Source organism: Tamandua tetradactyla, chromosome 9, assembly GCF_023851605.1.
Source record: "Tamandua tetradactyla isolate mTamTet1 chromosome 9, mTamTet1.pri, whole genome shotgun sequence".
Classification (NCBI taxonomy): domain Eukaryota; kingdom Metazoa; phylum Chordata; class Mammalia; order Pilosa; family Myrmecophagidae; genus Tamandua; species Tamandua tetradactyla.
In genome coordinates this window covers 39,712,378-39,737,373 of record NC_135335.1, presented here as the reverse complement: position 1 = coordinate 39,737,373, position 24,996 = coordinate 39,712,378, and the positions used below count along the sequence as shown (strand labels likewise).

General features: G+C 37.9%; 1 protein-coding gene across 17 annotated transcripts in view; it reads left to right on the top strand.

The window, feature by feature from the left end:
* Positions 1-5,781: 5,781 nt before the first annotated feature.
* Positions 5,782-24,996, top strand: part of SETD5 (SET domain containing 5) — a 74,036-nt gene continuing 54,821 nt past the window's right edge. For 15 of the 17 annotated variants that reach the window (XR_013157796.1, XM_077116668.1, XM_077116664.1 and 12 more), the window contains exon 1: positions 6,573-6,872. The gene's annotated coding sequence lies outside the window, so the exon portion shown is untranslated. Of the gene's footprint in view, positions 6,061-6,572; positions 6,873-6,897; positions 7,682-24,996 lie in introns of those variants that run through there. The other 2 variants (XM_077116655.1, XM_077116656.1) reach the window with 2 other exon arrangements.

Below are 24,996 nucleotides of genomic sequence, written 5' to 3'. Positions count from 1 at the left end.
TAGAAAACAAAGTACCAGGACAAACTAAAGATCACTGACAGCTGCGAAATACAGGAAAACTGGAAAGCAGGAGTATTAAATGTAACCATGACAGTGAAGATAAACAATGAGAGGCAGAAATAGTCTCTCTAGTCAAGTATATTACAGAAAAGGAATAATTCATCAGGTTCACCATAAACTAGATAAACCCTGCCCAGTAAACAGTTAAAGAATGGGGATCGTGGATAAGAAAAAAGCATTCTGTATAAGTGTGTCCTGTAGAACATTACTGGTTAAACTAACAAAATCAAGAATGTTAAACCTATAAATAAAGTATTAAGGTGCCCTGCAAACAAGACTGACCTGAAATAGTCAAACTAGTCTTAACCTTTGGGATGCTGTTCTCTTATCTTCTGGATCCACAGCTGCAAACCATATTATATAATTATATAAAACCTCATCCATTAGGAAAGGGTCTTACCTAATTAAAATTTTGCAAATCTTTAAAAAATCTGGAACCCTTCACATAACTTTTACATCTTCCTCATTCAAGTACACATATTCAGTATTGCTTAAATTTTTGTACTAGAGGCACAGGATACAATGTGGCACTACTTTAGCTACAAGACAGGCAGCTGGTTTATTTTTAAAAGGGGGAGGGAAAAAAAGCCCAAGGAAGGAAAGCACTGCAAAAGGACAACTGCAATGGTTAGTACAGGAAACCCAAAGAAAGGCTGAATGGTAGACAGATGTATTCAGAGGCCATGAGGCATCAGTTTCCTTTATAAATAGATTAACAGATTAACTATGATCCTAAAGTTCCTCCATAATAGCCTTGTTTCTGTTTTATGAGCTCTGGCTTTTATTTCAAAACAATTTCACATGTAAGAAAATTAAAAAACATTAAAAAACACAGACTACCCAAGTCTGTGCTTAGGCAGTAGGGAATCAAAAATAATCCCTGTGTTAAGGAATGCAATTTAGCAGGAGAAAGAGAACAATATGAGGGACTTTTCATTTCTTGTTCAAATAACAATACTTGGAATATTTCAACATCTCTTTTATAAGAAAAACAATATAGAAGTTTCCAAAAATATTAACTATTACTACTCTTTGCCTTTCAAAATGTTTTCCCATTCATTCAGTTTTAGTTTTTTTTTTCCTTATGGAATAAAAGAAAATAGCTCAGATAAGGAAAAATTGAGAGAACAATGAGAGGGGACAAAAATATCACTGAGAAGTGTTTCTCTAAAATTGTAATCATTTCCAAAACAAAGATTCTTTTTGTAAGGTAAAGAGGTGTACCAAGGCTCCACGACTGTATATGCAATGTTGTTTCTGGGCTACCTACCATCAAGCAAATGAGGAATTTTGGGGGTAGGAGCAATATATATATATACATAATTCTAGTGCTTCCCTCAATCCTACCCCCATTTAACTGAAACCAGAATTTCTGGGTGTTAGATGTGGGAATGTGAATTAAATAGCAACCCAACTGTCTCTGTGCACACTGAGGGTTGACAACCACTGTCCTGAGGGTCACATTCTAATGATAAATTTTAAGTAAAAAATTATTCCTAAAATGTCTTTTTCAAGCTATGATTTATATTTCATCAGATGAAACTCACTTTGTGATCATTTCCTATAACTGAGACATGATGTTAAGAGCCTCCTCTGATGAAGTTTTTCCCAAAATTGAAAACTGAGAGGACTGAAATTTATGGCCAGGTTCAGTAACATAAGGCATACTTTTCCTCATCAAACTTCTATCACTTGTAATTTATTATGAACCTTCCATTATGGATTAATGAAATTCTACCTTACAACATTATGCATTTTTTAGAAATCCAAACAGGTCAACACTTGCTTTCTCAAACACTATGAAGTAAGGCAGGTCCACCATTAGTTATGGTTCGTAAAATTCAGACCTCAGCTAAATAAAGCTGAAGTATAGAAATAGGTAAAACAAAGCAAGCAGTAGTGGGATAAGAAAGTTTAAAAATTAAAGGAGCCAGGATGGTCCAACTTTTTTTCCTTCACTACTCAAACTAAAGTAAAATTATCAATGTCCATGTTAAGTATTCTGCAGAAGTTTATGGCTATGCTGTCCACAAATGGGTATTTAAACTTAACCTGAAAGTTAGTTCTTCAGCTGCACTAGCCACATCTCCAGTACTTAATTATATATAGTTACTGGCCACCCTAGTGGATGCAGATATAGACTATTCCTATCACTGCAGAAAATGCTATTAGACAGTGAATCCAGAGGCTACCAAAAAAAACACAAAGAAATGTTTGAGACTAAAAATATATCAAACCTGAAGACATTTATATACCATTTTTTCCATTTTATTTAGGGTTGTCTAGGGATTCAGCAATATACTAGGAGCTTAAGGATACAATACCCAACAAGTCTGTGCCTTCAAGTAGCTCAGAAAAGTGAAGAGAATTTAAACCAACAGTGATGATGACTTAAGAAGTGTCATGATCCAAGCAAAAACAAATTGCTATGGCATCAGAAGAGAGTATTGTATTATAGGAAAGCCTAACAGGACAGTAGATCATGGAAAGCAAGATTATCAGGGAGAGGATATTTGGTCTTGAAGAATGAGAAGCGGCAGGGGTGGCATTCCAATAGGAACCACCCAATAAGTATGACAGTGTCACAGGATATGGATAAACATCAGGTTAGTGGACTTAAATGGAAAAGTATTTGTGTGTGTATATGTGGAAAATGGCTACTACAAAAGCTGTTAAGAAAAGTTGAAGTTAGCCCTTTGAAGGACCTTGTGCATTAAACTCATTATTAGGAAGGAGCCGATAGAAGGAGCTTAAGCAGTATTTACACACTTTATCTGTACTTTAGGAGAAGCATCCTGGAAAAGATATCAGAAGATGACACAGGAGGTAGAGAGTTCAGTTTTGAGGCTATCATCTGGAGAACTCAGCTCAGATACTAGCAAGAACAGAAATGAAGGGATTGATTGAGAGGTATTCAAAGGAGGGAGAAGCAGCACCAGGACTGAGGAATCACTTGGGGGAGGGAAGCAGAGGCCAGGATGAAACCTTTGATAGGTTTCTATCAAAGGTAACTAGTGGCAAATTAATAGGCTTCAAGTAGAGGAACAAATTAGAAAGTCTGAGGGGTTGGGATGCTTGCAAGAGAATGAAATCAGTTTACACATGCTGATCTTGAGGCAGATGTGCCTAGGAAGCAGAAATACAAGACTCAGTCAAGGAAGGCTGGCTCTAGAAACAGATTTGGTAGTTACAGGTACTCAGGTGGATGGGTGTATAATGTACGAATATTTATTAAAAATTACAAATTGCTCTGGGAAGAAGGAAGTCACTCATCTCCCCTCAATTAAAAAAAAAAGGCTACATAAAGCAAACACCTATGAGAATCAATATTTCATATATAAGTAGCAAGTCAAATTAAAGAATGTAAGAATTGTAAAACTGGGGCAGGCCACAGTGGCTCAGCAGGCAGGAATGCTTGCCTGCGATGCCAGAGGACCCAGGTTCGATTACTGGTACCTGCCCATGTAAAAAAAAAAAAAAAATTGTAAAACTGGATTGAGCCATGCACTAGGAATGGTAGAATTTGAGGTCAAATAATGGATGCAAACTGTTAGCTTCTAACTGTGCTTTCTAAGGTTCATTCAACAGTTGATTTCATTGGAAAACTTACATTTCCAGTTTATTTGGGAAATTCCCAATACTGGCAAGTCTAGGTCCAAATTCCCAAGATTTAGCTGAAGTTGAGTAGCTGCCTCTCCCTCTGGACAGAACAGGAACTTTCCAGTTCCCCACAGCACTTACCCCACTGTCTTCCAGCAAGGGCTGAGTGTCACTTGCCAAGTGGCTCCCATCATTTCTAATACCAGGCCCACTTCTCACACTTAAAGTTACCTTCCTGGACCATATAGAAATGAGTTTGCCACCCCTCAAGTAGGTGAGGAAATGCCAAAAGAAGTGTCAAAAAAGTGAGCTGGTCAAGTTATAGAGCAGTTAGGAGAGAAAAACTACTGGTTTTGTTGTTCCTGCCCTTCAAGAACAGTATTGGTGTGATCAGAAGCCAATCCTAGCCAGAGTGGATGGTGGAGACAAGTGGGAGTGATGGCTGCAAGCCCTTTTAAGGAGCTTTGGGGGAGAGATAAGAAAGGATGGGTAACCTGACAAGGTGCCGAAATAAAAAGTTTTCCAAGACAGATGACTTTAACATTTTCAGGGATGGCGAAATTTAAGAGAAAGTTGTAGAGAAACAGGAAATATGACAGAGATAAAAAACAGGCAAGTAAAATCCTGGTAAAAGAAAAACTCAAGGGCTCAGATGGAGGTGCTAACTTTGGAAAAAAGACTAGGAATAGAATAGAGGACTAAAGGCAAATAGAGGTGAAATAAACATGTTGCTGAACCTCATGTCACATTCTCAGTAAAGCAGGAGTGAAGGTCATCTGGATTATGAACGGCACAGGGATAGAATCCCAGATCAGAAAAAAAGGACAAAACAAAAATCAAGGTAAACATAAAAGAAAATTCGTGAGGGAGAAATAAAACCACTGCTAATTAGGAGTATGGCTTTAGACCAAGTTTGGGATCCTTAATTTGTGGTGGAACCAATCTGTCTGGTTTCATGACTCACTGGACTACCCAGAACAGGAGAGGTGAAAGCCAGTTTAGATTATCACCAAGTACAACAAATGGAAAACGGATCAAAATACGAAAGTAGTGCTAAGATGCCTCAGCACAGGGATACGAGAGAGGTTTTAAGGAACCCAGGGTAAAGAGAAGGAGGGAAGAATTGGGTTCTGAGGCCAACGTCGAAATTCTTACATTAAGATAAAATCTAGGATGCTGTACTTGGGTAGTGTAGCAAAGGTCTCATAAAGGGTGAGTATAAAACTCAAGTGATCATGTCTTTAATGTATCTTTCTTTATCTCTAGGAAAAATGCTCCAAAAAGGATCTTAAGTGCCATTAACCCGCAGTCCCGCTACGTAAAATCAGCCTCGGGTGAACGCCTGGACTCCATTTCCCTCCCCAACACCTATACAATCACCTCTGACACATGCTCAAGTCTGCGGGGAAGATACAGAAATTGGTTTCGAATCTTACACCTGCCCAATTCCTCTGCAGGACCACGCCCAGGGACCAAGCTAGCTCTTAAACCTGGGCAAAGAATCACACCCACAATCGAGAAGGAGCGATTAGATATGGAGGCAATGACGAGATCAGGAGGAGGGAGGGATTCTTCTAGGCCCGGGGCGGTCCTTCCGAGACAGGAGGCAGCAGAGAACTCCCATAATCGCACTCCCTTCCCCCTACCGACAAGGGTGCGGCCATCTCTCCGCCCCCTCCCCGCCCCCTCCACTGCAGGTTCCTAGGACTGCAGCTCCCGCCGATTTCTGGAGAAAGTGCGCCTAACGTCCACAAACCAGCCTGACTGACCCTCGCTCCTTCCCTCAAACCCACGGGTCCCCGGAACAGGTCAGGCTCGTCCTGTCCTTCGGGCGGCGGACACCCGGGGCGGAGCCGCAGCCACCACCATCCAGAAGCCTAGGCCGGGGCAGCCTGCTCCCGCCTCCACCGCGCGCTTCCTGCCACGTTGCGCAGCGGCCCGGGGCCAGACACTGCGGCGCTGGGCCTCGGTAGGACCGTACCAACGACCGCCTCCCCACCACCCCTACCGACCCCGCACAGTGGTTTCGCTCATCTGGGACCAGAGCCAGTAGCAAAGGGCCGGTCCCCCGGCTTCGGCAGCCAATCAGAAGCCGAGGCCGAACAGACCGCGGGTAAACCGACTCCCCCGAAGGAAGGGGAGGATGAAGGACGCACGCGGGCGGGAGCCACTTTCACTGACCCTCCTTCCACCCCTCCCCCCAGCAGAAGGCCGGTCGCCTCCACACGTCCAGCTCTCTCCCCATCCACCTACCTACCCACCCCACCCAGGGGGCAATGCGAGCCCCTAGGCGGCTGCGCGCTCCCGAGTCTGTAACTGACAGCAGCTTTACTCCAATCAAAATACACCGGTAGTGTTTTCACACACGGCGGGAGAAGAGGCAGCCAATCAGCACCAGAGGTGAGCCGGAAGCGCTACTCCTGTGGGAGCAATGGCTGTCCTGTTTCATACCTTTTCCGCTCTCTTCTCCCTCCCACTCCGGTTGCTGCAGGGCGGGCCGCCCTCCCGTCTGCCTCCGACCTCCCATTTTCCTTCCAGCTTAACAAATCTTACACTCCTGATTTCCCGCGGGAGAAGGCGACCCTCGGCTACCAGACTGTCCACCTTAGTCGCCCCATACCCGCAATCCACAGGATCTCCCTTCCACCAGAGTCCCGCTCCCCTACCTAGCCGAGGCTCTCTGAGGAGCGTGAGCGCCAAGGCACAGCCTCTTCTCTAGGCCGCCCCGACGGCTTCTGCTGATTGGCGGCGATCTGGCCAATGAGTGACGGGCGGTGGGCGGAGAAGCCAATGGTACGGTGGAAGGGGGCGTGTCCCGGGTGCCCCTGGCGCCGGCTCTGGGAATCCCCGTGCGGTCAGTGGCGTTTCCGCTCGGGCAGCGGGCTGAGTGAGCTGCCGCCGCCGCCGCCGCCGCCGTCGGGGGAGGGGCGGCCGCCGCCCGCCTGCGCTGAGAGGCTCACGCAGCCCCAGTCCCGCCAGTTCTCCAACACAGTAGTGTGGTCCTCCCTTCCTTTCCTGGCCCTCCCCCTCCCCGCCTTTGGCTCGCTCCGCCTTTTAGCCCCCACCCCCCGCCTCCCCCACCTCACGGGTACGGGCCATTCCCGGCCAGGAAACGCCGTGGCGCCGCGTCGGGCCTAACTCGAGTCTTGCTGTCTCCCGGGAGTGCCGTGCGCCGCAGCCCGGGCCCAGGCCCCGGCAGCGCCTGGGACAAGGTAAGGGTCTGATCGAAAAGAGACACTCACCCTCACGACCGGGCCCCGGGGGAGGTACGGACCACCTCCTCCGTTTCCCCGCGCTGGCTCTTCTCGGGACGTGGGCCTTGCTCTCTACGGGCTCTAAGAAGGAGGTTGCTGCCTCTTCTCATGCGCTAGCAGACCCACACACACCATTGCCCCCCACTTTCCCAGAGAGTGAGGCTCCCTCTGTAATCTACTCGACCCCACTACCCTTTTCATATCTTTCCTGGGTCAGGACGATTCCCCTCCCCCACATTTCCTTACCCCTTTTCCTAGGTACTGCCTATTCCACGTTCACCTTTTACTTGAGGTTAGGCCTCTCGCTGCTCTCCCCGCAGAATACACAGGAATACTTTTTTTTTCCTTTCTCTAACCTCCCACCACCCTGTTCGCGCGGCCTTGTGACAACTCGGATGGCTCTGGGGCCCTTGATCTCTCCTCCATAATGTTCCTGGACACCTTCCCTCTCGTTCTCGGGGTCCCATCGCGGATGGCTGCTTCATTTCCTACGCTGAAGACATTACCTTCACCATCCCCACCTCACATTCTTGGGCTCCCCGTGGCGTATGCCCCAGTATCTCTGAGATAGCCCTCATTTAATTTGTAGGGTTCGAGTCTGGAGTTCAGCCAGATTGTGTCGTTTTTCGTTCCTTGGGCGTGTAGAGCGATCATTTGAGAACGTCTTTAAAGGCAGAAGAATTTGCTCCTTGTGGATACGCTTTCCATCTGCGTGGAAGCCTGGGATGTGAAGTGAATGGGGTTGGGGAAAAAAAGGCCTGGTTTAAGTAGGTGAATCGCGTGAGAGGGAAAGTTTAGCTGTTGGGAAAACCCCTTCTATGCTAATTTATTCTGTAATGCTCCTTTGCTCGTCTCACTCCTTAGGAGTAAGTGGTCTTTCCCTTGGGCACTGATGCTGCAGCCAGCTCTGCTGGTTTGGGTCAGGGGTGCGTGTATGACCTGCATTTTCTGCTTTCTCATGTTACTTGTGCAATGTGTTCGCCAGTAACTCATTTCTTACCCAGAGGTCTGGCTTCCATTGGGCTTTGTCTGTACTTAAGTTCATTTTCCAATTTTCCCAGTGCTTATTTTACTGGAAGAATCCCCAGGTTCTCTGCTGATTTCCTTCACCCGTTAATTAAACAAGTTGTTTTTAATGTCATCTTTATGACCAAGGTCGTATTTACATTTATTTTGGGGGCAGATGTTACATAGCTATACTTTTGAATGGAGAGGATACAGCTGAGTTGAATGTTATGAGCTTTTCAGGATAATGTATATTCCCTATTTGGGAAGAATTATTTGGGATTGTTTATTTTATATCACTAATTTTTTTAGGTCACTGGAAGAAAAGGTATTTAAATGGTGATTTTAAATGTGTAGAATCTAAGCTAGACTAAAGCTGGAGATACATAATCAAAGGTTTCTGGGCTTCTTGGAGGACACAGGAAAAAATGCTTAATTGGATTTATTCCAGTTTTCTCAGGAGAATCGTTTGTTTTCTTCCATAGCCAAAAATTCTGGTCCATTATGGGATCCCAGTTTTTAAGGTTAACTCAGACTGTCACAATGTGTAGAAAAATGAATTATGTCCTCTGATAGGACATGACACAAGGCTCTGTCTCTAGCAGCAAATTTAAACTCAACTATAGATTGCTTGGAAAATTGCCCTTCTAAAGATAAATCTTAATCTTAGCCCTTGAATTGCTGGTTTAATTAAGATGTATATTCACAATTTGGTAAAAAAAAAATTTTTAAATAAAAGATCTTTATTTAAAATCAAAAGGGTGACCTTAGGATTGTTTCTTTCTAAAAGCTAATTCAACCCTTCTGGCATGCAGTACTGGTCAGAAAAAAAGAGAGAGAGAGGGAGAGTGAGTGAGTGAGTGAGTGTGTGTGTGTGTGTGTGTGTGTGTGTGTGTAAGAAGGAGGGGGTGGGGTAAGGAGAAGGTTGTTCCTTTGGGTAGGATCACAGGGGTGAGTATACAAGGCAGCAGCAGCTGCTGGCTCTGGAGCTCTGGTTGCTACGTGAGAAGCTTGAGTAGTGCTGGCTGCTGTCTCTAGGGAAGGACAGCAGTGCAGCGTCCATTAATGCTGTTGGCTGCAGGGAGCTACACTTAGGCCATGGCTGCTTCAGGACCAAGAAGAAATCTTGCTTTTGTGAGAATTTTCACTGCTAAGCTGGTTTGCATTTTATTGTTGGAGAGATGGAAATTAGCAGTTCATAACCTTCTACCCATTTATGGATATCAACGTCTAGAAACTGGATCATAGTTAAAGACTTTTGTTTGGTTTTTGTTTTTTTGGCAGATACTTGTTTTTTTATCTTGGATAGAACTGAAAGTTCCAATAGTTTTAATTTTTGATCCATTACCAGAGTAATAAGAATCTAAGGCTTTTCCTGAGAACCAGAATGGGAAAAAAAAATCAATTTTGTTTTCTCATCAGCTGACATGTTTTCCTCCATCTTTTTAATCATAAAGTCAGTTTTTCTTTATTTTTGCTGTTCATGTGTCTCCTTCCATTGGTTAAGCCATATTTAGCTATCGGATAGATGTTTTGCTAAACATTTTACTAACCTTGGAGTCTTAAAAGATTAAACTCTCAAAAGAATAGGTCTTTTTGAGTGATTTTTAAATGTAAATCTCAAATACTTCTTAATTTCTGTATTAGTAATAGAATTCTCCAGTTCAGATAATTTCTTTGGCATTTAAACCTATAAAATTGATTTATTATATATGTTTTGGGTATAGTCTTCTGATGTCACAAGGATGTAGCTTTGGCCATGATCCATCTGAAGTATAGACAGACCAAAAAGGAATATTCAGGATATTGGAGAAGACGGGCATCTGAGCCCCTTATGTGGTCTCCCCTCCTCCACAGCCGTTGGCCTTCAGGGAGATCTCTGTTTAAGGAGAGCAGTCTGTTGAGTAGGGAAGTACTTGAAGGAGAACTACCACTACCCAAACATATGACCAGTTACATACAATACTTAACAGATGCCTGTGTGTTGTGACTTTTTTCTTCTAAGATTCTTGTATTGTATACTTTTCCCCTCAAATGTTGATTTGTTCAGTTTATATAAATCTACTGCAATCCCACAAATGTCTTCAGTGTGTAGTATGACTCTGGCATTTGTGGCAGGCAACCAGAAGGAATGGAAATGAGTTTTGTCATTCACAAATGGTGGCTTGCATTGTTTTCCCATTGATAGAAGCAGACCGATGAAACAAAACCTTTAATGGAGAATATTTTAAGTGGTTCTAATTCTTGCTACCATCACATAAAAACATATTTTAACTCATACTGGCTGTTTGACACACTTACAGTTTAAGATAAAGGTTTTTAGTTTAAATTGCTGTATAATATGAAAGTCACCTTATGAAATAATTACCTTTTCACTTGTATTCTCTGTTTGGAACCGTTGTGGGTTTGAGGTAATCATTTTCTGAAGACTCTTTTCATAGAAGGATTTATTTAATCAGCAGTCTTGAATATTTTTGCATCTTCTGTTATCATTTTGTGTCCTGGTAGTTACTTTCTGTAAGTACCCTGGCTTTTCTGGGGAACAGCTACCTCATTTTTGTCTTTGGGTAAAAGATATATTACAAAATGGAGATATGCACATACCACTTTTGCATTATCTTCTTGGCACTGAAATAATTTTGAAACAAACTTCAGTTAATGACAAACAATGATTATTGGATAAATCTTATTGGAGAGAATTGGATAACGAATAGAATAAAATTTTAGTGTAACTTCTGGTTCATGCTGGTAATTTGTTAGTTTAATTTGAAACTATGGGCCCTGGCAGTGACTTTTACTTATAAAAATTGTATTTTAGTAGTTGAATATGAATTTCTTTATAGATATTTTAAGAACAAACAGCTTACTTTGATTTTGGAAAATGTGTAAGTCATATAACTGTTGATCATTTGTACTTTGATGAAGAAATCCTTTAGAGACTTTCTCTCCTCAGAAAATAAGTTAATGTACTTGTGATGATGGAGAGTGGTACCGTTCTTTACTACTGTAAAATTCCAGAATATTCGGTAAAATGGCATTTAACCTTTCAGTTGATGTAATGATTGATTTAACTTACAGGAAAGATTCTAGGAAATCGATGAAAAATGGAGAGAATATAGTTACCTTTGCTCACCTGTACATACTTTACTAAATCAGTTTTTTATGGAAATTTCCCTGTTGTATATTCAATCTTAAAGTGGATCTCAAAACCAAAAAGTTTTGAGAGAACTGTTAGAAGACATCACTTTAGAGAATTCTCTTATTCTGGCAAACTACTCAAATTCTTAACGCTTCATGAAAGAAACTATGAAATATATATAATTAAAGGAACAGTGATGCTAAATCTCAGTTTACTGAGACTATTGAGTCTGTATGCCCTTGCTAAACAAGGAATTAGTAATCCCATCCTGCCTCACTCAGTTTTTCCATCATATTGATTTTGTTTGCTCAGTAGTTGAGGAAGAGAGATAAGGATCACATTAAGTGTCTTTGATATGAAGATATGAAAAGGAATTTTGTGCCTATTGGAATGTCAAGTATTTTTTAAACGCTGAAATTGCTGGCCAGTTTTGTCTCATGCATGTTACTGTTGATTTAGTCTACTTTCTTTCCTGCGCTCTATTGCCTTGCAGTATGAGGATTCCCAGAGTTTTGACGGCAACTTGAAGTAATAAGAATCATCTCCTTAGCCATTTTAGATAAGTGTAAACTCCCAGAGCTGAGAAATATACTTTTCCCTATGTTATGAAACACAAAAAAGCCACGGATGTAGGAATTTATATAAAATTCGTTTCTGAGTTAGGTTTTTTATTTGTGCCACCTAATGGAGGGAAACTGCTGAATTCCTTGCTTTCTCTGTTTGAGGAACAGAAGCTTGGGAGGAGCCAAAGACCTCTGCAGCAGGACTTGATCTGAGTTAAAAAGGAAGATTTTTGTTTCAAATTGCCAGCTGCTAATGTCAGACTGACTCCCTTATTATGCCTCCAGTAGGCTTGTCAATATGGCCAAACAGCTAGATAAGTGCGGGGCAGGACAAAGGGCTCTTTGCACAGCAGGGAGGCAGTGTTGGTGGGGGAGGGGCAGGAGGTAGGAAAGGCAGGAGGAGGAGGTTCTTTTCCCTGGGAGGTTATTCAGCTTGGCATACAACTAAAGAAATCATTTGTATTTGCCACTCACACATTGAAATTGTGCCAGCCAAATACTGTTAACCCAAAAACTGATATATCCCAGAATATCTAGTAGAGGAACCCATTCTCTCTTCCAAGGAAAAATATAAAACTGAAGTATTGCATAGGTTGAATAAAATAAATCCCATGTTCTCCCTCCTAAATACAAGTCACCTGAGTAGGCCAGTTCTCCAGCAAATCTGACAGCTGAATTCTCATTAGGAAATGGAAAAGAATATTCTGAATAAAACTTTTATACTATATTTCAAGATACACAGTTTCTTTATTTTGGTTGGGATTAGACCAGAATTTGTAGACTAATTTGTTTCACTTTGTGAAATAGTTGCTTATTGTTCTGCTCCAGTTTTGTATCGGTGAGATGTAGAGCACCCTCTGCCATTCTTGTGCTGGTGGTAAGGTGCTAACAGAAGAAACGCTGCTTATTGTTTCAGACTTTTCCCTTACTTCCTGGAAAATTTGACATTCCCTGAGATTATTCCCTCCCCTGCTTTTTAGGTTAAGCCCAGCCTTCTCCAGTATGTTTGTGCTCAGCTCTCAGCTGAAAGTACGATGGTTGCATCCCGGTTATTAGAACTAAGATGAATCATAAGGTTGGAAGATGTGGTTATCTAACCCTTTAAAAAGGCAAAATCATAATGAAATATCTTGTTTGGGTCCTTGTTCAAGTTTTCATTAAAATGTTAAAAGGCTTAGTATTCCAAGTAATATTTGTAGTTACTTTAAAATTAAACGCCAGGCTGTGTGATGGTGGCTCAGTGGCAGAATTCTCCCCTGCCATGCCAGAGACCTGAGTTCGATTCCTGGTGCCTGCCCATGCAAAAATATATAATAAATAAAAAATAAATGCATATCAGGCATGCCAGTTCTTAAAAAGGAAGAGGAAATATTAAATAATTGCATTCACAAATTAGCAATTATTTGATTACTGAAGTCCTCTTTTATAAAAGAGTGTATGATGAAGTTCTTTCAAATACAGAATATATTTTAAGATAATTCGATTTTTAGAAATGCATAGTTGGTTTGAAGTCAGTTTTCCAAGAGCATTTCTGTTGCTTGAATAGAGGTACCACCTATTTGAAATGTTATTAAACTAACTTTAGATTTTTCCCTTCTGTCCAGACTGCATGAGAGAGTCAAGTAAAATGGAATGGTAATTTTTGCTTATGGATTCAGGCTATATGCAAAAAAGAGATGTTTTAGCCTAATGGAATAACCAAAAGTACTGCTTTTAACACATATTCTAATAATAACAAAATCTGCCTTATTTTTGTGTCATTTCTCTTTGTAAGAAAAACCCACTTATCGTATGTTTATGTGTAATGGGCTAGGCAGTAATGATATAATATTGCAAGCTGAAAAAGAAAATTCGATTATCATTGAAATTACCATTAGTTAGAAGTTTACTCTGTCAGTAAAATAGCAGAGGCACTAACGTAAAATTTTGTAAGCCATATTTTATATTACTTCAGAAATTTAGAGTAGTGTTTTCTTTTAATAATCCATTTCCATAAATTCATGGGTTTAAAATGGAAGCCATCTAGTTCAAGCCCTGGCCTCCATTTCCAGATAGTTTTCTCTATGTAAGACCCACATAACTAGCATCCCTTTGCATCCCCTACCCCCCCAAATCAGAAACTTGTTCACATGGCTTCTACTGCTCCTAGTACCTATATCTTGTCAGAGGCTTTAAAAAGTTCCTGGCAAGGGTAAGAGAGTGGGGACCGCATCTTGGTCCCACAAGTTTTTGTAACTGCCAGGGTCTCTAAGCATCTAATCTCATTTTGAATAAGACCTAGCCAACAGTAGGCTAGAATGGAGGTGAATCATAGCACTCGATTTCATCTTGTCTCTGTACCTACTCCACCTTATTTCTTACTATTATTATCCCATAATGCCTCTCCTCAGCAACAACAACAATAAAATAGAACAGAGAGGGGAAATTGGATTAGTAATGTGATTTTTTTCATGATATATTTATATCACTTTTTTTCAGTTGTATTTATATATACTTAATTACAAAGCTACTTTGTCCTTTTCTTAAAAGTATATAACAGAAGAGATTTTATAACTTTAATAATCTCCACTTTCTTTCCTGGTAAACCCTTTCAGATTCTTAGCTTTCAGAACGGTTTTTAAGCGTACTTAGTTGTCATTGATTGGTCATACGTTCATTATTACCACCAGATGCCACCATGAGTATTATTAGCATGAAGAAAGGTGGAATTTATTCTGCATACCTACAGATAATACTTTACATTTGTATTGGGAATTACTAATTTGTGTAACTCAGATTTATTACTAAAATAAAGTTTAAAATAATTAAACTTTATGTATACTTATCCCTTTACCTTAATAGAGGTGAAATTAGTTAGCTGTTTGAATATAAAATTTTCATGCCTTGAATTCTTTCTAACCCAAGCTACATAATTTATGTTCTCCAAGCCTTCTTCATCCCACACCACTGCCCTGAAACAAGAAATGTTATTTTTATTATCGTCTGATGCTGAAATTCTTCCTTCCCCACTCCTGAAAAAATGAAGATTCAATGAAACCCAGTAATCTAATAAGGCTTGTGCATTGCTGAATATAGTAAAAGGATTATTTTGAAATTCTTTGAAATTATGTTCTGGTTAGGATGTTCCAGGATGATGGTAGCATATTTAATGTTGACATGTTAACTTTAATCCATGTCCTGGTGGATCTCATTGCTTTATATTTATATCCATTATTCCTCATTTTGTATGAGGTGGAGTTTTTTCCATCTCGTGGTTCTTACTGCTGTCCTGTTACAGGATCTTTGGCCTATGTTGAAAAATTCTGTTTCCTACCACCAACCTCAATGCATGCCACAGTACATACAGTTTGTACTCTCACAGCTTCTGTGAGGTAGGAGGATGATCCACAATTAATAATCAACTGTTTGAGCACTTTTGATATCCAAGAAAGGTTTTATTTATGAGAGAGAACCTGGAAGGACCTGTTGGCAATTAGACTGCCTCTGCATTTATGATACATTATTCTTTATTAATTTGGGCTGTTGAAATTTACTAGTTTTATAAAAGAAAGCTGGATAGAAAAGGAAGACCCATAGGTACTGTTATTAGAAAATATGTATATTAATAATATTTAGGATATTAGGGCACTTTAAAAAAATTTTTTGTTACTCTAGCGCTAAGGCACATTTTTAAAAAACTTTAGTTTTAAAGACAAAAAAATGTAACCTAAAATAGAACAAAAAGGAAGGGCATTAGAGGCTGCATGATTTATTGCATGCCGAATGTAGCATTAGATTGTTATATGAATGCACACATTTTTATTCTCTCAAAATCTATGACACAAACTACTGTAGCCATGCAAGCTAAATATGTGTTTATGCCCATAGCCTAAAAAATATTAGGTGGAATACCTTTTTAAAAAATCAATCTCAAGAAAATGTAGGAGCAAGTCTAATTTTCTGAAGTTTCTTTTTTATTATTTTTGTTCTTGCTTAATAAATGTAATTTTATTTGTGACAATTAGCACTTTACAGATTAGCTCTTTAGTAGCAGAACAAAAAAAGTATAGAGTTACATGGTGTCAACACATTTTAGAAAGGCAAAAAAATTTAGGGGCAGCATACCAAATTATTTCATATTTACAATGCTTTTATTGAAAAAAGCCTACTAAATATTTTTAAATTTATGAAGTGGCATGAAATACTCACAGATTAAATAAGCAGTCACTTAGTAGTGACACATAAATAGTACTAAAGCCGGATAGTTACTAAATTAAAAAAAATGAAAATTATGCTGACTTCGCATAAATCTCAGAAGTTACTATAGCTATACCCCTTTGAACAAGGAAGCAATATTGCCCACCCCAAGGCTCTTATTTTGGAGCCTGGACTGACCCAGATGTTTTACCTCACCCTTAACTTAACCCCTAGGTCAGTAGGACTTGAAGTGTTGCTAGGAATAATGTGTTGGTTCAGGAGTTGAGTAGGAGCCTGCTTAGGCCAAGTATGGAAGGCCATGGGAAGCCATGTATTTTTAGAAAAGCAAAACTCCAGTGTAAGTAACATTCCTCTTACAGTTTATCATGACCAGTTGGCATGAAAAGGAATGGCTGGATGTTTGCAGAGTACCCTGAGCAATAACCATGAACCAGCCAAGAGAGACAAAAGGTAAATTTTTTTGTAGCATACTTACAGTTTTCCCCCAGCTTTATACCATCAGGAATGGGTTTTTGTGCAAAATAGTTACACAGAGGATTCAGTTGTATAGAAGACTATCTTCTGTGGAAATGATAAAAAATTTAGTCTTATAGAGTAATCGTAAGTCTTGATTTCCTTGGAACAGTCTTTGTTTATGCCTACTCACCTAGCATAATTAGTAATAACACCTCCTTTAACTCTCAGAAATGTCCTACTTTGGATCAGTAAATTATATGTTCTTTAATTATAGAGGATCGTGTAACTCTTGGCCACTACCTAGCAATCCAGTTTTCCTTCATAAAAGTCCTCTGATTCTGGAGTCTCCTCTTTCCTAGAATTCTTCTGTTGGCCTCTCTGAAACCCAACCCACCCCCAGTTCCAAATGAGAAGTTCTTAGAATGATTCAGTGTCTCTTTTAATTGTTGGTAAGAGAGGGTGAATGTAGATCTGATGAAATTTTTTATGAAAAATTCCAAATACGGCAAAATGGGAATAGAAAAATGGGCTCCTATTAGATTTTATTTAAGCCTCTAGATTAAAAGATTCCTTTTGATCAAGATAGATCTATGCATTACATTTGATTGATAAGTTTGAGTCTTTTAATTTGTAGATTTATCTTCCTGTCTTGTTTTCATGCAATGTACTTGTTGAAGAAATTTGTTTATTGTCTGTTTGGACTTTGAAGAGTGCATCTCCATGATGTCATTGAACACATTCTCATATTTAATGTAAATGTTACATGTATTATGTAAATTAGATTGCAAGCTTACTTCATGATAATGCTTTCCATAGAGTTACATAACGTCTCTCTGTTGTTAAGCAGCCATTGATATTCATTTTCTAAATCAGCCATTTTCAAACTGTATAGTCTTAAAAACTGAAGACTCTACAGTGCTTTTGTTTGTGTGTTTTATCTATACATATTTACAAAGTTAGGTATTAAACTGAGAAAGTAAAAAATAATTTTTAATTATTTTAAAAATAATAATAATAAGCCCTGTAAACATAGATTACATAAATTTTATGAAAACACTATTTTCCAAGACAAAAAGTAAAATTAGTGAGAAGAGTGGCACTGTTTTACATCTTTCCAAACCCTTTAATGTTTCATTTAATAGAAGACAGCTGTTTTCTCATAATTGCTTCTGCGTTTAATTTGTTGTGATAAGTTGTTTTGGTTGAAAACTTTGAAGAAAACTGGCCTCAACAGATATGTAGTTGGTAAACAGAAGCCCTCATATATTCCCTGAAGGAATCTCAGGAACTTTAAACACTTTGAGAACCACTGACCTAGATCCATTATTTCCTTTATGGTTGCCAAGAGGCCATATTTTATGACTTCTTCATTTATTATCCAGTATACTTCCTTAAAGAAAAAGGAAGTTTATTGTTTGTTTATGCCAGTTTGAGAACAAAAATACAGGATAAGTCCTTGATTTCTCCCTTTTATTAACCAGTTATCAAAAAAGAGTTGGTGATCTAACATCTCCAGAGGTGATCAGTGAAGTGTTATTGTTATGTACTTACGGTTTTAAACATATTTACTATGTTTCAGTCTTTGTAGTTATTCATTTTGACTCATTCTCAATAGTCTTTGATTGTTTCCTTGCTTTCTACTATGACAAGATGTTGCAGGATCATTTTGCACATTTCCTTCCCCAAACCTGAAATCTGCCTTTTTTGTGAAAATCCCTGGTTTCTTTTAGAGATCTGACTTTTAGAGGTCACAGTTAGGAGTGTTGCACTCTGTATTGGTCCTTGTTTCTAGACCTTTTCAGTGGACAGAGCTAGGAAATGCTTTCTTTTCTTCCCTTTTTTTTTTAATATCAGTAGTTGGTACTTGACCTAATCTGTTTCACCTCTTCCCTATGCCCAATATCCCAGTTTTCTCTAGCACCAACATAATGCTTTGTCCCATAATACCTATGCACACACAGCAGTTTTAGAATGGCAGAACAGTGATTACTGAAAAGGATGATTTTATCTTTTGGGGTTTTTTGCCCTTAGGTTATAGCCCTCTAGGAATACGCAGTCAGATTACAATGTTTTATAATCTTTTGGAATAGTTCCTTTCTATGTGGTTATGCCACCAAGGTGATACACGAAAAGGTTAACTTGTTTCATTTTGCTTTTGAATTTTTTTAGGAATTTTTTTTTTTAGAATTATGAAACACCTGGGTGTTGTCAGAAAAATCTAGCTTCCACCCTAGTCTTAAACTGTGTTCTCTCCTTTCCTTTATTTAGGACTTAACAGATTCGTCAAGAATATTTGAAGTAATATTTTGTCTTGATATTTCTGTTGCAGTATAAGAAGCAATCAAATTAGTTTATTTACTGAAATTTTTTCTGGATTTTCCAATAACTAATAAATATTTTTATTACATGGATGAGATAAATTCTTTTTTAGGAACTAGAATTTCTCAGCTTAATACAAACAGTTCAGAAAAGAAACGCCTTTTCTTTAGGAAAAATTAATCTCTTTCTATAAAGGCTAGATCATTTTTCATTTGTCTCTGATGCCTTCGGGTACTTAAATGTAATGCCATTTGGGACACTCACTAGTAATAGAGAGCTCATCAACTAACATATCTGGAATGGTTCACCCTTAGCCCTGAAATTTAGATGTTATGTTAGAAAGGATGTCATCAATTTTGTAACTTTACCATTTAAAATTCATATCATTTGATTATGTGATTTTTAAGTAAGATACTACATTTGTTAAAGTCTTAAACCTGTTAAATATTACATCTTTTGTATCATTCCTAATTAAGTAAAGAAGTTGGAGTATCATAAGTCAACAATATGTGCCACATGTAATATTATAAGCTAAAACCTATTAAATCAGAATGTGTCACATCATGAAGCAGTATTAATTTAAGAACATGAGTGTTCTGAATTGAATAGGCCTTTGGATTCTAGTTTGCTGGTTTTTGCTCTGTCCTTGTACAAATTTCTTAATTTGGTGAATTTAATTCTTTGGCCAAATAGGAATAGTATCTTCCTCAAAAAGTTGTAGGCATTATGTGGGATAATGCATTCAGTTGATAAAAGGCATAGTGACTGGTACAGAGTAAGCATATAGTAAAGGCTACATTTTATTATATAAGTTATCATTTGAGTTGTTTATTATTTGATCAGTTCTCTGAACTCTGCACCTTATTTAGGATACCTAATAGTCACCTGCTATAAATAGTACATGATTTTCATGGATCCATTGGTTATATGAAAAGAACCAAATTTGTTTGAGGCCTCTGACTTATAACCGTTGCTTACTATAAAATTTATTGCCATTATTTTAATAGACAAAGGAGCTATGAGGAAATAAGACTTCTTTTCAGGATCCAGGGTCCTTTTCAAACCTTATAAAAAATGTATTCCTTGAAGTGGCTTTAAGGCACCATGTATGCTGACCAGAATTAAAGGAATTTTTTTAAACTGGAGTTTTAAGATGTATCTGCCTTTTAAATGTCTCTAGATAAAACTGTGTAACAACAAATTTTTCATTAATTGAAGTGGATTTTTAAAAAAATACTCGTAAAAGTATTTTAAAAGGACTGGAGTGAAATGGAGAAATGGTAAAATGAATTCAGATTGGATGATAGTATTTTAGATGTAGAAATCGAAGTTCCAGGAAAGCACAAAATAGTGGACTGAAGGTATCTGCCTCCCCCCAAAAAACAGGAAATAATATGCACACATTTTGATTTTTAAAAGAATCTTTATCTTTTGGAGATACATACTTAAATATTTGTGGATGAAATGTTGTCTGCAGTTTACTTTAATATAAAAGGGAAGTAAGAGATGAAGCCAGATAGACTATAGTTGATAATTATTGAAACAGGTTGATGAGTAAATGGATTATATTTGTTTGCAATTTTTCATAATGAAAAGTTTTGAATATTAAAAGCATCAATAGACTTGGCTGTGGTGGGTCTCGTTAAAACAGGACTGTGAAAACTTCAGATGGGTAGCAATGGAGGTGAAAGGCTCCTTAAATAGGTAGATGATATGAAATAATGAAAAGACTCTGGAATCATACAAACGTTCATTAGTTAAAAAAGACTAATAAAATAATATAGATATTTCAGTCTCTCTGTGTTGGTTCTACTTGTCCTGTGAGCCCAGTTCCTTTCTTGGCCATGACATGATATTTCCAATCAACAGAAAAATAGAGTATCTGTATAAATATATAATGACTTTGTACTAAAAGGAAATTTTAATATTTGAAAGAAATCTATACAGATTTTGGAAAGCATTCTTGACTGGAAAATTAAGGAAGTAGATGGTTTTATAATGTTGTGTTCAGTATACAGTAGATCTCATTTTATGAGATGTTTGAATTTCTGAAATAAAATATCAGATCAATGCTGAACAGTCAGGATTTCTTTAAGAGAATTAACAGGATAAGTAAGCAGATATTCTGCTGCTATTAGCAAATCTCAGTGCTAGTGAACTGGGCAAGTTACTGTAGTAGGACTCCAATAGGTTCCTTTCCTCCAGATGGTAGTACTATTGCCTTGTTGACTTCCTAAGATTGTAACCCTGTATACCAAGTTTCGGTGTCTTCAGTGCACCAGGTATCTTGCTAGATTATTTTATAAAGAGTATCCCATTTAATTCTCAACAGTGCTGTGGGATGGCTTACAAATGATCAAATTGCATTTAACCTCAAAATAGTCATAACAGCTAGCAATAGGATGAGCCACGTTTGTATGATTCCAAAATCTTTTCATTATTCCGTATTACCTGCCTCATTTAAGGAGCCATTCGCCTTTATTGCTACCCATCTGTAGTTCTGATCTATTTTCTTTAGATTCCTTTGCCTGGAATTGCATGCAGCTCCTGGATCCAGAGATAGGGATAGAAAAAGGAAATGGATGAGTTTTTATTGGATATTGTCCCCTACCAGAGTGATTGTAAATTCTGGCTTCCTTGATATAAAAGGGGAAAAAAAAAGGTTAATCATTCTCTTCTTAACACCCATGCCTTACTGTTCAGTCAGTGACAGGCCTCCTTTATCCCAGACTGGTTGCGGTTCACGAAAGGGTATATATAGAATAGAGAGAGAGGCCTGTGAATCCCTAGAAGTTTTACATCAAATTTTATCTCTGCATTTTTCTAAGGAAAAGGTTTATAATCTTTAACAGATTCTCATAGAAATCTGTGATCACCCTGCGAAAATGGTTAGGAACTACAGGTGCCCTAGGATTTGGCTCCTAAGAGAGTAAGTAGCAAATATGAGACTCAGTGATTCTTCTGCCTGAAAAGGTGTCCCCCTCCCCTTTGACCTGTTTGGACCAAACAGCAAACCGCCATGAAGCTTACCTGTGAACCCAGTTTTCTTATCATAAGGAAATGATCTGTGAATTACATTTTTATTTTTGAAAATTCAAATAATTTTGCTTCTGGAGATAAGTTGTATTTATTATCTTGGCATAGATACACCAGCTGTGCTTGGTAAACTGAATAATTTTTTCAAAATAAAATACTTTTGAAGAAATGAAAAAAGAAAGGCATTAATAGCAGGTCTACAAGTCAGATAAGACTTGCCAAATACTTTACATTTTGGAAGAATGAGGAATGGTAACAAGCAGTTCCTGAGCATTTGTCTTATAACACTTTTTTGGTTTGTATATTAGTGTTTTTGTAATAGGCTGATAGCCAGGTAAATATTTATTGTAGGTCTCCTCAAAAAAGAGATTAAGGTAAATACTGCCTCCTTTGTGCAGCTCCCTAAAGTAAGGTTGGTAGGAATTCACATAAGTATGTGTGCTAAGAAATACCAAGTTTGAAATCTAAAAAAACAGTAACAAGCTAGTTATACCCCAGACCAATTTTTGATTATGGCTCCTAGGTCAAATGAAGAATGAATGGGTTTCCTTTTTGCTTTCATGCACAGATGAGGCAAGAGTTGGGATTTAAAATGTGAAAAGAAATTTTGAATTTTAGTGGATTCTTATGGAACTTTAAAGAAATCGAAGAGCCTTTTGTCTTGTAAGTTTTTTAGTATCAGATATAAGTATGTGAATATCATTGCTTTTCAGAGGTGGATATCAAAATTTCAAGGCAGGAATCTCCTTTGTTTTCTCACCTATTACCCTTATTATGATACATTTACCATAGTATAAGTTGTTTAACCCTGTCTTGGCTAAATAGATAATGGTTCCTAAGGACATAAAATGAAAGGATCCTGTGCAGAAGTATTGTCAGTTCTCTGTAATCATTATTCTTGGACACTGGTTCTCTCTTTGTGGACCAAGAGTCCCAATCACAAAAGATCTAACATGTTAACAAATTCGTAGTATATTTTTTGCTGTGTTTTCCTAATCAACAGATAAACATTTTTTAAAGCTTTTGAAAAACAACCCTCTTACCCGAAAAGATTGGGAACCACTACTGTAAAGGAATTAGGGGTATTCTACAAGAGATTTGTTAAATCTGGGGCATGGGATTAAAAAAAGTCTTTAAGGTTTTTTATTGGCTACCAAATATTGTAAAAGGAAATATGGTATTCAAAAACAGTAATGTTCAGAATTTGGAAATAATTTACTCAGGAAAAAGTGTTAGTAAATAGACGTTTGTAACAAAAAATAATAATAAAATAGCAGGTACATGGAAATCCTATGTCCCAGAATTTTGGGCTTTGCTTAGGGTTTATACAGTCAGAGAGCTGTGACAGGAAAACACAATATGATTAAAGAAGACAATAAATTAACTGGGGAAGTTTAAGTGGTATTATGTTATGATTATATTTTACATAAAAGTTTGGAACAGCTTACTATGTCAGTAGTATTCATTAACTAAGAAGTACAGTTTTGTCAGTGTCCTGGGGCTAATTTATTTATAATTATGAATTGAGGATATGAGAGTTTTGGCCCAAATATGAAAGAGATGTTTACTGAAACTGCATCAGAGATGAGCATCTTTGTCAAGGCTTTAAATGGTTTTTCATATTAAGGTCTCCAGAGATTTTGCAGTGTCCATAAGTTAAATGTTTTTCATGCTTTGGATGATGGTAACTGTTGACATTCTTGGGTCTCATAACAAGCCATTAGCTAGTGTAGAGATGTTTGTCCTCATGGGATTCCAGGTAAATAATATATGGGCATTCTAAAGATTTATTTTACTCAACAGCCTACCCTATGAATAAATGTAGATTACTTAAACAAAACTTACCTATGTATATCAGTGTTTCTTTGAAATGGTCATTGTTTTTTGTCACTATACTTTTTAAATTATAAATTCTAGGTTTCGTTTCATTATTATCAATTATAGCTTATAGGGAGTGATTTGGTAATAGAATGTGTCATGGTGTATATTTGTATTGACAGTGGTGTGGATCTTTTGTCCAGTAGCTGGGCTTTAAGATATATATGCATTGTGGTCAAATACGAATCATCCATACGAGATGTTTTTGTTCAATGACATGCATCTTTGTAATTGAGTTACTTTTCCACTGGAAAGTAGGCCTCAGTGGTCTTTTGCCCTAAGTTTGTCAACAATCTAGTACTCTAGAAGACCACTCGCTAAAAATAAAACGAACAACTGGTCACTAACCTCAGATATGAACCATCACTTGTATGATGAAATTGATTCATGGGTGTGCGGAATATCACACTCCCTTTATCTACCTGCTTTGGTGCATTTTTCTGTACTGTGTTTTACCCTTTTTTATATGTTGACATATAGCATATATAGGAATGCTTTGTCATAGCTATGGGTTATGTTTATACTTGCAGTTAGCTCTGCTGTAAAGAGGATTTTACATTCCTAAGAATATAGTACATTTTATTTCAACATGTCATTAAAAATAATGATTTACAATGATTATTTTTTCTTAGAATGTTTCAGTGATTAAGGCATTTTTAATAGCCATAAATATATAGTTACAAAACCTAAACATTCAAGCAAGTCTAGCAATAATGGATTGCATTTAGCTTTTAATCCATCTTAACTTTTGCAAAAGAATAATAGCCTTTCCTTATCACCACCACCTATCATTATAATTATGATAAGCAAAGCCCTCTTAGATATTATCACCCATTGTTCTGATAAAGAAAGGACAGTTACACTCAGAAAAGATGTGAAGTGTGCACTGATATTTCTGGGATTTTCTATAAAATAATACTGACACAGGTTATATATAAAATAAGATTAGGCATGAGTTGATTGTAGATTGAAGCTGAGTAGTGACCATGAAGTTTATAATATAGTTTTCTCTGGTTTTGTATTTGTTTGAAAATTTTTCTTTTTATTAATTTTTTTTTAAGAGATACAGAAAATAGCAAATCGGACAGGGTAAATGATGTGAACAAGTTTTTGAAAGAGGAAATTTTGTTAGCTAATTAACAAGGTATTAATCCACTCAGGCCAAGGAGTTTGAACCAACTCAGTAGCATTAGGGAGCCGTGGTAGATTCCTAGAAGTAGAATGATTATGATCAGAGTTATATTCTAGAAGGCTTATTGTAATGGAAGAATATAGAATGAATTAGAGCCTAAGAGCCCAGAGATAGTGAGACCACTTTCATTGCTTATGATGGATCCTTGGAATCATAAACGGTGAATAGTATTGAGTGAAATTGATGGTCTGAAACATTTCAAAGGAGAAAAGAATAGCTTTGCATCTAGGCAGAACTAGAGACAGCACAAGAGGTTTTCCCCCCTTTGGTCAGGGCGCAGGTTTGGACCATGTGGGT